This window comes from Chionomys nivalis, chromosome 5 (assembly GCF_950005125.1).
Source record: "Chionomys nivalis chromosome 5, mChiNiv1.1, whole genome shotgun sequence".
NCBI lineage: Eukaryota > Metazoa > Chordata > Mammalia > Rodentia > Cricetidae > Chionomys > Chionomys nivalis.
Window position 1 is genome coordinate 39,148,167 of NC_080090.1, and position 16,304 is coordinate 39,164,470.

Genomic DNA, 16,304 nt, shown 5'->3' on the forward strand with positions numbered 1-16,304 from the left:
AATTACAGACTTACTATGTATGATATTTTGTTGTCCTTTCTTCATAATTAACTAATCTACATTGGTAAAATTTCAAATTAACATGATGAAATGATAATATCAGTTTATAAATCTACTTTATAAGAAACACTTTCTAGTCTTCTGGAGCTAAAATTGAAATCCAAAAACATGCTATTCAATAGGGAATTAATGCTACAACTGACACTAAGTTATTTTCATAATTAAAATGAGCATTGAAAAGTACATACATTTCTAACTTCATTGACTGATAATATATGACATTGTAATGTGAAAGATGTCTCTGGTCTTTGTTCCCAGTTTTCAATGCAGAGCTTCAAACCTGTTGACATTTCCTGGTTGTTAAAAACTAGTGAGTCATTGCTTGCTGTGCTTCTAGGGCATAGACTTGTCATAAAAAGATCAAGTCACAATTAGAAGCCTCCAACCTTTCAGCCCACCCTCATGGAAAGGGAGCTAATTAGAGCATAAGACAACAATCAACTGTTCCAGAGGGTAAGGTCACCAAAAACTCCCCCCAAAACATTTGGAGAGCTTTTTGATCAGCAAACACATACTCAGATGCTGGAAGCAACCCAACTTTACTGAGCCAGATCTTTGCACCGGAGGCTCTTCCAGACACCCTGTCCAGATACTTAAACATGTTTCCTTCACAGAATCATTTATGATAAACCACCACCCATATAAAATGTCTCTCTGCCTTCTGTGAACTGTTCTGGCAGGGGGTCTTACCCGAGGGAAGGCTAGAAGTGTCTCTCCCAGCTAATCTGAGGGTAGCTTGTGGACTGATGCTTGACGTGGGTATCTAAATTTGGGATGGGACCAATTCTTTAAACTCAGACTTTTACTGAATCCAGTTAGCATCAGAACTGATGCCCAGCTACAGCTGGCCATGAAGGGGAGAGTTAAGAGCCACTCGTCTGGTTACAGACGTGTTGAGTTTGAGTACAAGAAAAGTGGGATTTTATTTTCTGTATGATTGAGACTCTGCTATGTCCTCCATACTGAACACAATATATGGGCAGTATAGAAAATCCTGTGCATTTTTGTCAGTTGAAAAGTTCTCTATTGGAAGTAACAAAAATCTGTAAAGCCTCAATGTATCACGAAGAGCGACACAACATATTTTCTATAAAACAAAATTCTCTTTACAAATATTTTCCTCTAGTCCTTGGACTTCAGCTATTTTGACTGTAAAATGTAAATATTGTACCAAGCACAAATAATTATGAGACTAGTTAATCAAATTCATGAAAACAAACTGCACCTCCAAAGAAATACCACTCGCTGCACTCTGCACTCAAAGAGTATACAGCAGACATTTTCAATCATACAGAAACACTTCCCTGAAAATTCTGTGGTTTAAAAACTACTAGGCTAAAAACTTCTGAACATTTTTTTCTTCTATTGTGTTCACTCATAATTTATTCCAATACAAAAACCCTTGCCTGCTCTCCCTCAAGCCTATTCATTTGGCTTTGAACATGAGTCTTACCTTTCCCCTTAACAACTATCCAACCTCATTAAGTACAAAGAAAGATTATAGTTAATTTCATAGATAGATGGTGGCCTCTTTCATTTCATTGTCACCCATTAGCGGTGCATCCTTCAACCTGTTCTTACTGATCAGTTCTCGTTGCCTTTGGTGCTCTCTCTCCCCGCTATTTCCCTGGTTTTTAACAGCACAAGTGGCATTTTAGTGACCTGCCCCCGTGTTGACATTCAGTTACAGTCCCCATTAAAGGCAGACTAATTAAAGGGGGGCATGTGTTGGCCTAGAATTAATGAAAGAGAGTACAAGAATCAAAGCAGAGCATTGATTGTCTGCAGCTCTGAAATACAAGTTCAGCCTCACAGTTTGGAAAGCCGGGTTATGGTTATTATGACCAAGTTATGCTTTAGTGGTACTTCTAAGTCTATGTCAGTAAGCAGATTCATTTTAATCAGTGCTATATATGTGTTAAAGTTTGTTTGTTTTCCCTTTGAAAAGAATGTTATTTGAGTGATGTGAGAGGATTTCATCAGTGGGAAGCACCCCAAGCTAAGATCAAGACAGCATCAGATTGCCTGCTATCATCCTCCTTTTGAAACTTAATTTCCCAATTTGCATTACATATGCTCTTGGTGCAGAAATAGTGATAGCTTGTCAATGCTGCTATCTCTTCTATATAATCACCACCTGCCACATCTCTACCTTGAACTGATCCTTTGTACCAATGGATAGAATAGGCTTTATCTTCTAGACATGAAATCACTCATAACATTAGAGTATATTCCCTGTGACCTCAGCCTCCCTAACTTCTGTTGCTTATACACTCATGGGTTAACCTCCTTCTTAGGCTGCATTGCAAGTGACTTGTGCAAAAGCAGTGAACATTTAAGAAACAAGGAAGCAGAAATCAAATGAGTCTAAAGAATACCTTAATTCTTTAGCCATGGTCCACTGTATGACTCTGACTGGCCTCCTGGAACTCACTGTGGAGACCAAGCTAGCTTCAAACTTACGGTGATCCTCCTGTCTCCGCCTTTCCCAAACTGAAATTAGAGGAGTGAACTATCATATCCAAAAGGAATACAAGTTTTCTTTCAAGCAAGTGTAAAGCTGAAAGAGGTTGTTTGTTTAACTTTACTTTATTCTTGTGTGTCTCACATGCATGTCTGCGCTTGTGCTGGCAGAAGCCAGCAGAGGACATCTGATTTCCTAGAGCTGGAGTTGTTGATGATTGTGAATGAGTCAGTATGGATGCCCAACTCAGGTCCTCTGGAAGAGCAACATCTTAACTACTGAGCCATCTCTAAGGCCTCGGGAATTGTTTTCAAAAGTTACATGTTCCTAGAATCAAGGGCTGTCTTTAAGTGAATGCTATGGAAGAGGACTTAGGATTCTATGATTTTAAACCAGTTCCCTTGTATTGCGGCTGCCACTGGTATATTACCCATATCCGGAGCAGCGAGATACTATTAACTTCAAGGCTTTCAATGAATAGTTTTGTTCAGTTGTTCCCCCATGACTATTTAATTAATATAAGGCAAACAATACTTCAAAACAAAACCTCACCATTAGTACCCAATACATTGGGTAGGATTCCTGAAATGCTTTTATAAGAATAGGGAAGCTGAAGGATCTAAGCATAGAGAGTGTGAGAGAAACAAAATAAGATGTTCATTTGCAATACAGTTGTGCCTTAGATAGACCACTGCACCAGCCAACCAGATGCACAGGGTCCCCTCCACCAACAGATGCCTTCCACCTCCCCTTTGTTCAAAACAACAGTTTATCTCAGGATGGGAAAATACAGACAGCCTGCAATGCACATGCATTAAGGAAGGGTGAGGTGATAATGAAACATAGGTGATGTGTGGGAAAGATTGTACCTCCTTGAGTTGCCAGCTAGTAAAGAGAGGAATTAGGGGGCTTGTGGTCAGGCTTTTTAAAACTAATATCGAAGTTTATTTGACACACCTAATATTTTGTCCAGGTTCACACCCAGCCTTGCAAGATCATAAAACAATCTGCCTCACTTTCTCCATTCTGAATCCTGTACTTGTTACTACAGAGAAGGGGTGACTGTTTCCCATAAATGCAGAGGGAAAATTGAGCTCTCATATCTAAAAGTCAAAGGGGACAGTTGAGAAGAGGGAGGGGATTAGCAGGGATGTGAAAAGAAGAAAGGGAAATGGGGGTGACTAGTATCAAAACATATTATGTACCTGGATAAAAATTTCATAATGAAACCCATTATTGTATGTAATTTATATATGCTGATAAAAACATAAAATGGAAAAATGAATATGTGAAAACATTCTTACTTTTAACTTTATTTTATTCATAAAAGAAATGGTAGAGTAAATGCAAATTATATCCATCTATGTTAATGAATAACAATGACCTCTATAAAGGAATTGCCACTTATCTTTACTCAAGATGACTTCCTGTAATGCTGATATTGTATAGTGGATGTGATTGTGGGGTATTAATTACTAAGGAAGAAAGGGAGGGTGGCGAACTTCATTAGGAAATGGAGTTTTTGAACTGCTTTTACTTCTTGCAATTGATGGACCTACAAAGCTCTTTGGAAATCCAGAGCCTCTTGACTCCTCTAAATGGAAGGCAAAGTGACTCTCTTGGGAGGTCCTGACTTGACTGTTTCAAGACACTTTTGTGCCTCCTAGAGCTTGTGTCAAATCATTCCCACTTGGATCGACTCGTCAGGCTTTAACTTGTGCATTTCTGTATAGCCCTTGAGTACCAGTCGATCACTGGGTCTTCATAGACAGCTTTGCCTCCTGGTGAGAGGTCCTTTCGGGCAGCCTGACAGACTGGAAAAGGAGTTCTGTGAAGTGACAAAAATGTTCATTCTTTCCCCCCACTGTCTGGATCGTCCATTACTCCAACAGTGACAATACACTCATGTAGAGTTACACAGTGATGACAATCACACTACGTTCACCTGTCCATTGTGTGTTCAACCACTTTTCTGCACTGTGTTCTCGCCTCTCCTTCCTAAGCCAACTGAATGTTAAAAAGTTCCCAGCACGGGTCTTCTGCCTGTCAGCTTGAGGCGGGCATTCTGGTCCTCTAGGTTCCCCCTACAACATTTGCCCAGCTTCACACTCAAGTCTCTTCATCTGTTTCCCCATTATATACTTTTCTCAATGCAGTCGCAAAATACTGATACCTGAATGGAGAGAGGTTTAGGTAGAGTCCATCATAATAGTGACAGGATGACAGTCAGAGTGGCTCTCACAGTGGCAGCATTGTCACATGGAGTCTGCAGTCAGGAAGCAGATAAAATTGAAGGCTCATGCTCAGGTGGCTTCTTCCTTCTCTCCACCAAGTCTGGGCAGATGGTACTGTCCACATTAAGGTTGGGCCTTCATTCCTTAGTCAAACCTCTCTGGGAACACGCCACCAGCTTCACCACTGGTGTATCCCCTAATGACTCCAAGGCCAGTCAACTGGCAAACCACCAGTCAATGGCACTGTGAGTGACAGCCCAGCCACTGAGTTGTTTAATTCAGATGTCACACTTGTTAGAGTTAGAATTGCATTTAAGATCATCGATCATGTTCAATATATGCCTTCCTTTATATCCCAAATACAAAAGCCACTTTAAAATCCCTTTCCCCCCTTTTCTGTTTCTACATGGAGTGAGTGATAATTGGGCTCTGTTAATTGTTCTTTTTCTATGTCCCAAGTATGTTTTTATTTACTGCTCCTCTGAAGTTATGGGTCATATGTTGTGAAGACTCTGGATTCTGGTAAATGACTCAAAAAATGTTGTTTTCATTTGCTCGTTCATTTTAGCAGGCAATTAATTTGTACAGACTCAAATGGCAAACATCTCCAGCGGCAGCTAAAATCTAATTTCACTCTCTTTTCCTTAATTAGGTTGCTTGCGTTCTGCCCCAGCAACCAGGATTCAGAGTCAATCAGAGACTTAGGCAGAAAATGACATGGAGTTTGGGAGTCTGTAGACATACCCATTCCCCTTCTATGCTTTCACTCCCTCCCTCCTTTCTGTCTGTATCCCAGCTTCCTCCCTTCCTCATTTTCCATTTATCTTGTGCACCTCTGTCATTTCTCTCCTCTGAAAACACATTTGAGTTTTAGATAGTCTGTGTTGCACTAACTTATTCAGGGTAAGCCAGATAAAAATGGGAAGACCACCATGTTGTAGGGTTATAAAGTGAAGGTTCCTTTTCCAAGGTATCTTACTACTAACCCTAACCCTAAGGCTACTTAGAGAAGCTTACAAATTACAGAGTTACAGATCAATAGGAGTCTCTGGATGCCTGCTTGTCTAGACTACCTAGCCACTCCAACTCACACCAGAAGTTTGTTTTGAGAATCACTAGTTGTATGGTATGTAGCTGAATCTGTGGATCAGGAGGGATCAAGTAAGAGGATATGGGGTGAGATGGAGGACAACAGGAAAGTCTTTGTTACAGACATGGGGGAAAAAAGAAGGCTCTAGAAGGATCTGCCACAAAAAGTTGCTGAAACTTGGGCAGTATCTGGGTAATAGTGTTCATACCATACAACTCAGCCAGTGATTAACTAGGACAGGGACCTGCATCGTAGAGGATTAACTGCTTGCTGTAACTGACTTGAGGATTGCTGCTCACCAGAAACCTATTCTTGCAAGTCCGTCCATCATTCACAGTCTCACTTCAGCACGACTAGGTCAGGGCCACATGCGTTTGCTGGGTTTGGACAGAGGTAGAACCTCAGCATGTTTATGTGCAGATGATCACAAGCAGCACAGGAATTAAAGCTGCAACCCCCTTAAAGCTTGCAGTGCATAGTCAACATCTGTCTCCCCCAACTCTTAACTATCTAGGAGCCATAACAAACACATCTAGTAGCACACTTTGGAAGTTCAGTATATTATATATGGTAAATACACACACACACACAGACAAACACACAAACACACACACACACGTAAGAACTCTGACAAATAACTTTTAGCACATTAGACATCTTACTGGATATGATTCAGAACACAAAACATTTTCAACTACTATACAAACCATGAAATCACAGCAACAGCAGCAGGAAGTAACTAGAGATTTCATTTGTACAGTATGCACTAGCATTAATTTAATTCAGTTTATTACTTGCTAATATATCCTACCATTGTACATGCTACTCTCAACTACAAAATGATAACATATACAATCTGTGTTTTTATGGGCATAAACTTTGATAAAGTTAAATTTTAACTAGTTTTACATATGCTATGGTAAATCTGCTAAAACATTATCTACATAAAATTTGTGCTTTCACAGCTTGTGAATTTTTTTCCAAAATTTCTGTGCTACGGAGTTTTGTGGTGTGATTTTCTTCAAACTGTGACCTACAATTCAAGTATAAATGGACCCTCAGAGTTCAAACTTGTGTTATTAAAGGGTCAACTTACATATATTTTTAAGCATGTCACCCTTATAATAAAGGAGTTTGGAACAGAATTGTTTGGAACAGACTTGGGTGACACCCAGATAGAACACAAAACACAAAATGTTAACTCTTGACTTAGTAATTGGACCCTGATATTGCAGACTATAACTACCATGACTCCTGGCATGCTCTCACATACTTAGAAACAGCATCTCTGTTTCACTCTCTATCTAAACTGCAGAGCAAGTAGGCAGTAAGATAAGAATGCCACTCCACATCAGAATTCCAGGCAGCTTTGGAAAAGCTCCGACATGAACAGAATTAACTCAGACAAAATTGGTTCCAAACCGAATAAGTTATAAAAACCAATTTAGAAAGAGGAGCCAAATGCATCATAACCATATAGGAAATTGTCAAAGAAACGGGTCATCAGTAAAAAAGAGGAAATCACATAATGTATTTTTGAAATTAAGTTTTAATTTTCAGTGAAATAAAATAATATTAAAAATTGGGAATCCAGACTGCTTTCTGGCCTGTTGACCAAGGTCAAGTGTGTAACTTGGCTCTCAGGCACATGCAGGGATGTGAAGTTCATGTTGTTAGGCTTGGGTCCCTAGCCATGCAAACACATCTTGAGAAGGAGAAACAATTGCAGCACCACCCACTCCCCAACTTTTCTCATTTTATTCCTCTGTCAGAAATGAGAGGTAGCTTAGTGATACAGGTCAGGGCAAGAAAATGCTCTTTTACCCTACCTATTTTATGTACTATCATCATAAAATTGAAAAAAAGAGAAAAATAATATGTAAGGGCAATAATTTCAGCCCAAATGGGGCTTCAATGTTAAGAATCACATCCAGATGAGATCTTCCTTTCTGATTATTAGCACATAAAATTGACTGGAAAGAAGTAGAAAAGTCAGCTAAATGAGGGACTATATTGTCAGAATTACAAATGAGGCCTACAAAAAAAATCTATCCCTATAAGTTTTCTACTGTATGGGGTATAATTTGATTTCACAGCATTTATTTGCTTGGTAAAATCAAATATAATTATAATTCTTCAAAAGATAAAAATATGAGACAATTTCACTTTCTTGGTCACACATATTAACCCTTTATTCATTCAAGTCTCATTTCTCTTCTCAACTTCTTATATTTTTAGAGGTGTTAAAAACATTGTTGTAATTTGTTTGTATTAAAATTGACTGTCCTGTTCTTATGCCTGACCAAGAATATATACAATAACTATTGTCAGTATGTCATGTATTTAAATTCTTTATTAATGCAGCATCATCAGAAACACTTCCAGAAATCCAGTCACCACAACACAGTCATCTCCATAAACCACAGATAGTAACAAGATACTTTGCTAAGGTTAGGAAAGTATATCAGAAATGGGTACCCTAACAGTAGCTGTCCTGACCCATTTTCTGTTCAAAGCCTGTCAGTGGATAACACTGATAAATTTGCATGAATGTTGATCTAAACCAATGTGTCCACCTTTAATTAAAATCCCTTCCATTAACTGAGCGAGACAGCAGATAAACAACAACAAGAAGGGCCACCAATCAAGGAAGTAGTGCTCATCTAATATGGCCTTGGTATAAAATAAAACCAGCATCCCTAGCATGTTTGTCCTATGTTGGAAACTAACTTTGTTGTATCTGTCATAACAGGAAGGCAATGGAAGAAAATAAAGGTTATGGGAGATAATTAACACAAAAAATCTATTGCCTAAGAACAGAACTAGTTGCTGCATAATTTATCTGGGCCCTCACCACACCTTGAGCACAGACATCACCATGGTCCCAGATGGAGGCATAGATTACTCAGATCAGAATGGCCCCAGAGTCAGCATGACTCTGTCAGACCCCAGGCATCCTCACAGCCTTCAGTGGTTACTACAGTCATACACAACCACACAGATCCTGGCTGCTATAGAGTCCCTTGGCAGCAGTTCAGCCCCAGGTGTCATCATTGCCCCAGGTGGCAGCCCAGACCACTCAGATCAGCATGGCCTCAGGGGCAGGGTGGCCCTCAGTTACTAACAAGGCCATAGATGGTGGCCCAGACCCCAGGAATCCCTGTGGCCTTTGATGACAACATAGCCCATGGATGTCAATGCAGACCCCCTGTTATATGATATTACTTTAACTATGTAAAGAAATTTATATTTGTTTATGTTGCAGAATATTACTTTAACTATGTAAAGGTGTATTGCTTTTGTTTATGCTGAATTTAAATATGTAAGGATGTGTTCCTGTTGCTGCTGTCTAAGGCACCTGATTAGTCTAATACAAAGCTGAACAGTCAATAGGTAGGCAGTAGAGAGATAGGCAGGACTGGTAGACAGAGAGAATAAGTAGGAGGAGGGATCTAGACTGGAGAGAGGAGAGAGAGAGAGAGAGAGAGAGAGAGAGAGAGAGAGAGAGAGAGAGAGAATGAAAACAGGATGAAAGAGAAAGAGAAAGTGACAATAAACCAGGTAGCTGCCAGCCAGTCAGACACAGAGTAGAACAGAAGGAATCAAAGAGAGAGAGAGAGAGAGAGAAGGAAGGAAGGAAGGAAGGGAGGGAGGGAGGGAGGGAGGGAGGGAGGGAGGAAGGAAGGAAGGAAGGAAGGGGAAAGGAAAGGAAAGGAAAGGAAAGGAAAGGAAAGGAAAGGAAAGGAAAGGAAAGGAAAGAAAAGAAAAGAAAAGAAAAAAGAAAAGAAAAGAAAAGAAAAGAAAAGAAAAGAAAAGAAAAAAAGGCCCGAGGCAAAACATAGAAAAAAGACAGAGATCAAGTTAAGTTACTAATATCAAATTTCTATGTCATGATTTGAGAACTGGTTGGTGGCTCAAAAGAAAACCTGCTACAGACCCTACCTGTGGTAGGACCATGGAGCCATAAATGGCCCTTGGCAGCAGCCCAGGGTCCGAGATCACCCTGACCCAGGTAGCAGGCAGGCCTTTCACATCAGCTGTTCCTCACTGCCTTCATTTCTTCCAGTCCTCCTCTTTCCACAGCACATGAACCATTCTGTTTCTCTTTCATTCCCATTTCTCCACTATATATTTGCTGATCATAATGGCACCTACCTGTCCAGGGCTGCATGGTGCCAGGCAAGCCTGTGGATGCCTTCAGCCAGTCTAGACTAGGAGAACCCATGCTGATCAGTGTGTCTTTCACTTTCCTGAGCCAAGTTCCAAGTTCTTTAAATAAATTTATACTCTTTTTAAATTTCTGTCCCAAATAACTTTAAACTAAGTGGTCTTTTTAAGCAGAAATAAATGATACTTTCTGTTAACACAAGAATTCAACATTACTAATAATTTCATTTTTGTAATAGTTTCTTGTGAATCCATAGGATATTTTTGATTGCATAACCCCTTCCAAATGCTCCCAGATCCATTCCTCTTCCTTATTCATCCAACTGTGTGTGTCTCTGTGTGTGTGTGTTTGTTTGTGTGTGTGTGTGGTTAAATTTGTAATGTCTATATTCTCTTAGATGTGTGGCATTTCCCTGGAACATGGTGGTCACATCTTCCAAAAAGAGACTGACTCTCTCCCAGCAGTAACCAAAGGCTCAAGTCCCTCAACTTTTACACCCACCTCCTCTCTAGGTGCTGAAATTCTGTCTGGCTCAAGCTTGCCCAGGTCTTGTACATGCTGTCACAACCACTGTGGGTTGATGTGTGCAATGTGCCCTGTTGTAGCCAGAAAACATTACTTGCTTGTCATCAGTCACTACCTTTGGCTCTTAGCATCTTTCCACTCCCTCTTTCTTAATGATCCCTGAGCCCTGGGCAGAGGAGGTATGAGATAGATTGTACATTTCACGCTAAGAATTTTGTAGTCTCTTTTTCTTGAAACTTTGATTAGTTGTGGACCTCTGTGTTAACCACTATTTACTTAAAAAAACAGGCTTCTATACTGAGGTTTGAGAGATGTGCTAATCTGTGGATCTAACAGTAAGTCACTGGAAATAGCTCAATAATTTTCCTGTTTAGCAGAGTAATGATACGAATGTCAGTAAAGTCACTACCAAGGCAAGTCTTTGGAAGACTTTTGATACTCAGACTTTCAAAGACCTCAGTTTTTTAAGTACATAGTTTTATAATCTTGTCAGCTTTTCACAAGAATCTGTCAGATGACTTCATTGATGGTCAGAGGGTGTCAAGTTTCTGGCATGCATGACAAGGAAGTTTCAGAGAGCTGATGTACAACATGGAAACTGGAGTTGACATTGTACTGTACAATTGAAATGAATTGTGATGGTTTAGCCAAAGTGCCCTCAATTCAGAAGTAAAGGAACTAGTATGGGGTGATAGATATGCTAATGTGCTCTCCATTTCACAACATACAGCTTCATGCTCATAAATATATTTTAATATTTTGGCCACTTGTGGACCAAAGGATACAGAACAATAGGCTGTAAAAATTGATTACCTAATGATGTAGTCATTATAGTTTGTGTAAATACACTATATGGTGTTCATCAAAGTAAAATTACTTAGCAAAATATTTCTCTGGACATGACTCCATCAAACAGCAATGAATATATACTTATATCTAAATATTGCATGTACTTTTTAAAAGCAAACATGTACTTTCCACAAGGGAAGACATATTAGGGACCATAGCTATAGAATCTCTAATTAGATAGAATTTTATATAACAGTGGCCATTAACACAGAAACAGAAAAGTGTATACTTTGGTCAATTATATCTCAAAAAAATTGGTTAAAAAATGATGAATTTTAATACATATTAGGTTTCAAATTCATATGCAAATTGCACTCCAAAAAAATGTACTAACCTTTATAATAGCTTCCAGTTCAGTTTTAGACAATGCACAGAGTTACACACAAACACACAAACACACACTCACGGGCTTCTCTATCCATCTGTTTATTCTGTGAATCTATTTGGATGTCTTGTGAGCATCTCAAATTCAATTTACCCAAACTAAAACTCCTGAACGTACCTATTCTAAACTATTCTAAACACTGAGAAGCTCCCCATTCTCAGTGTTCCCTGCTATGACAATCTTTAGCTAATCTTCTTGGCTGACACTATCCTCTTACTCCCTGTCCTATAGTGTTCCGAAGTAAAACCAAACTATTCTCTTACCTTCACCTGAACAAATACAATTGCTTTGTAGCTGCTCATAATGGTTTCACTCATATCTCTACAGTCAACTGTCCTTTTAAACATTGAAGTCAAAGTTTAAGATGTCCGGAGAGGAAATACCCTGGTTTTGGTATCCGATACCCTCTTCTGACTTCCTTGGGCACCAGGTATGTATATGGTACACAAACATGCATTAAGCCAAAACATTCATGTACAAAATAAAATAGTCTACAAAAATAAAATAAATTTTAGAAGACTGCTATTACCCTAAAACTATTCACATCCCTTGTCATGTCCCATGAGATACCAAAACATGTGTCACCTAACAAATGGATCACTATATGCCTGTTTATTGGTCTTGTGGCCACTTTGAAGAAACAGATGGACAAGGACTTCAAACTGAATTGGGGTATTCAGATTAATGATATCACATATCCCAAGATAGAATGAACGGATTTCCTGTTATTTAATGAAGCTTTTGAAGAAAAGCATGGCAGAGCTCCCAGTATGCTCCAGAAATGGCTTGATGAAAAACAACAAACAAACAAAAACCAAAAATCTAGAGGTGTTTTCATGTGGTTGGGGGATGGGCCAGGCACAGTTTGCTTGGTTTGAACTCACCATCTATCTGTCTGGGACTCTCCCTGGTATGAGAACATACATTGTAAGTTTTCCTGGACATCTGGAATGGTAGGAGGAGGTGATGCAATGTTAAATGGATTAAATGGTTCTCGATGTTTATTATAATTGCCCATGACACAGAAGAACAACAATAAAATAGAGTCACAGAATTTTAGCAGGTTGTAAGGAATTGATGATAGAGTCATTGCTTAAGGCCTCCGTGTGGTTGAAGTGCAAGATATTGAACTCATGAGTTGAACTATAGGGTCACAGTGTCTTAGAAGAAGTTACTAACTAAATGTAGTGAGCATCGTTGATGGAGTTGTAGAAAGCAATGATCCAAGAAGAGACCCTGAAGAAAAGCAAAAATTGAAACAGAGAACTGCTACAAACATTATAATTCGACATTGAAGTCTGATTAGGAGGAGTAGATCAGGAAACTAGCCATCAAACTGAAAATGAAGAGAATGCAATTGGCAGATGACAAGTGCCTCAATCTCATAACATTGGTACCAGAGTCTCAAAACTCTTTCAGAAATTAGAGATGTTTTCAAATAAAATTAATTTCAATCAATGAAGATTTGTGGGTATGTGTCTGGAAAATGAGCACATTCATAGAATGAACTTTTAGAAGTTGTAAAATATAGCCATGTCTTTGCAGGGGTGCTAGCAATTATGCTGGGGTGTAAGTTCCCTGAAGAGAGACGAAAGAAAAATCAAGTCACAATAAAGAGATGGATCCCCAATAAAGAGCCCTAGAAATGATATAAGGTACCAAAGGATGAGAGAGGAAAACATCTTCTGCTTGCTGTTTTCCTGATGCTCTTGTTTGCTTCCCACCTGACTCTTCACCTCCACCATTATCAATTCCTAAACAGTCAGTGCTGAGTCATGTGCACAGCCATCATATTTGCCTTTTAACATTTTTCTGTTATTAAACTTTCATTTCTGAAAAAGATTGTGTTCATCAATTATCATGACAAAAATATGTCCACCTTGGACCAGTCTTTTTTCTTTTTTATTTATTTAAAACAGATTCTTTTCACATCCTATATATCCAGATTTTAGTTTTCTGTCCCTGTAGTCCTCCCATTTCTTCCACAGAAGACCTGGTGCAGACCCATGTAAGTTTTATGCTTGCTGTGTGAGTCTCTGTAAGCTCATATGCTCCTTGTTTAGTTGAGTCAGAGGGCCTTGATCTCCTGGTGTCCTCCATCCCCTCTGGTTATTATAATCGTTCCATCTCCTCTTTCAAGGGATACACTGAGCTCTGAGGGGGAGGTGTTTGATGGAGAGCTACCATTTAGACACTATCAATGGAGGAGTGTGCCCCTTGCTTCACATCCCTGACAACTGTAAAATGGAATCTCAAAGTAGTTTTGATTTGCATTTTCCTGATGAATGAGGATGTTAAACATTTATTTAAGTGTTTCTCAACCATTTGAGATTCCAATATTTAGAATCCTCTGTTTAGAAGTGTACCCCCTTTTTAGTTGCATTATTTGAGTTTTGATATCTAGTTTCTTGAGTTCTTTATATATTTTGATATTAGTCCTCTAACAGAAATATAGTAAAAGACTTTTCCCCTTCTGTAGGTTGCTATTTGTCCATATGATGTTGTTCTTCACCTTATAAAAGCTTTTCAGATTCATAAGGTCCCACTTATTAATTGTTAATCTTAGTGCCTGCCAGAAGATGTTTTATTCAGAAAGTATTCTCCTGTGCAGATGTGTTCAAGGCTATTCCCCACTTTCTCTTCCATCAGGGTCAGTGTTTAGGTTTTGTGGTGAGGTTTTTGATCCACTTGGACTTGGGTTGTGCGCCACCTGGGACCAATCTTCATGAAATATGCTAAAGCTTTCTACAACTCAATATTCTTCTCTACCTCCCCCCACCTGTATGCTCTCACAGGAGTAGCTACATCCTCATGTTTCTGACAACAAGTTCTGTATTTTATGTACATTTAAAAATATGAAAGTATCCCTAAATGGTGCTTTTTTATTTTCTTGTTTAAAAACTTAAGTATGAAAGCACTCTGTATATCTATATAATCTCTATACCTATAATAAAAAAATATTTTGTATTCCATGAGGAACTTATTCATATTAGTACCTCACTTTGGCTCAATAATTTTCTCTTCTGTAAAAGTATAATTGAATAAATAGAACTATTTTGTGTGTGCAAATGCATACACATATGTTTTTTACTGCCAGTGATCATGCATGTTGTTCTTTGTCTTTATTACTACAAATAATGTTACCACAGAGATAGGACATATGGATGACAGACTGACAGAAGAAAGATAGATAGATGGATAAATGATAAACTTATAGACTGATAGATCAATTGATCAAGAAACGGAGAGAGAGAGAGAGAGAGAGAGAGAGAGAGAGAGAGAGAGAGAGAGAGAGAGAGGGAGGGAGGGAGGGAGGGAGGGAGGGAGGGAGGGAGGGAGGGAGGGAGGGAAGGAAGGAAGGAAGGAAGGAAGGAAGGAAGGAAGGAAGGAAGGAAGGAAGGAAGGAAAATGACTGATAAATAACTGGCAAAAGATAAATATACAGACAGACATCTGGACAGACACAGCTAGATAGTCTGGTGCAACTGGTGCATATATACAATCATTTTCTATATTATGGAGTATTCCAGACATACATTGAAATTTTTAACATTTTTGAATACTTTCATAGAAAAGCTTGATCCCTGTATAGGATAAGGTCATTTCAGGTTCCCTCTCCTCAGTTGCGCAAGGTACCAGCTGGGGACATCTCCCTGGACACCTGCGAGCCCCTCTAGAGTCAAGTCTCTTGCCAACCCTAAGATGGCTCCCTTAGTTAGAATATATACTTTGCTGCTCCCGTATCCACCCTTCCTATATCCCAACCATCCCATTCCCCCAAGCTCCTCCCATCCTCCCCTTCTCACGTTTCTCACCCCATTTCCCCTTAGCCCCATGCCACCTCACCCGCAAGTTCCCAGTTTTTGCCCGGCAATCTTGTCTACTTCCCCTATCCAGGCAGATGACTATATGTTTTTCTTTGGGTGCACTTTCTTATTTAGCTTCTCTAGGATCACAAATTATATGCTCAATGTCCTTTATTTATGGCTAGAAACCAATAATGAGTGAGTACATCCCATGTTCCTCTTTTTGGGTCTGGAATACCTCACTCAGGATAGTGTTTTCTATTTCCATCCATTTGCATGCAAAATTCGAGAAGTCATTGTTTTTTACCGCTGAGTAGTACTCTAATATGTATATATTCCACACTTTCTTCATCCATTCCTCCATTGAAGGGCATCTAGGTTGTTTCCAGGTTCTGGCTATTACAAACAATGCTGTTATGAATATAGTTGAACAGATACTTTTGTCATATGATAGGGCATCTCTTGGGTATATTCCCAACAGTGGTATTACTGGATCTTGGGGTAGGTTGATCCCAAATTTCCTGAAAAATCACCACATATCACCTTAGAACCTTCATCTGGCGATGGATCGAGACAGAGACAGAGACCCAATTTGGAGCAACGGTCTGAGCTCTTAAGGTCCAAATGAGGAGCAGAAGGAGGGAGAACATGAGCAAGGAAATCAGGACCACGAGGCGTGCACCCACCCACTGTGACAGTGGAACTGATCTATTGGGAGCCCAC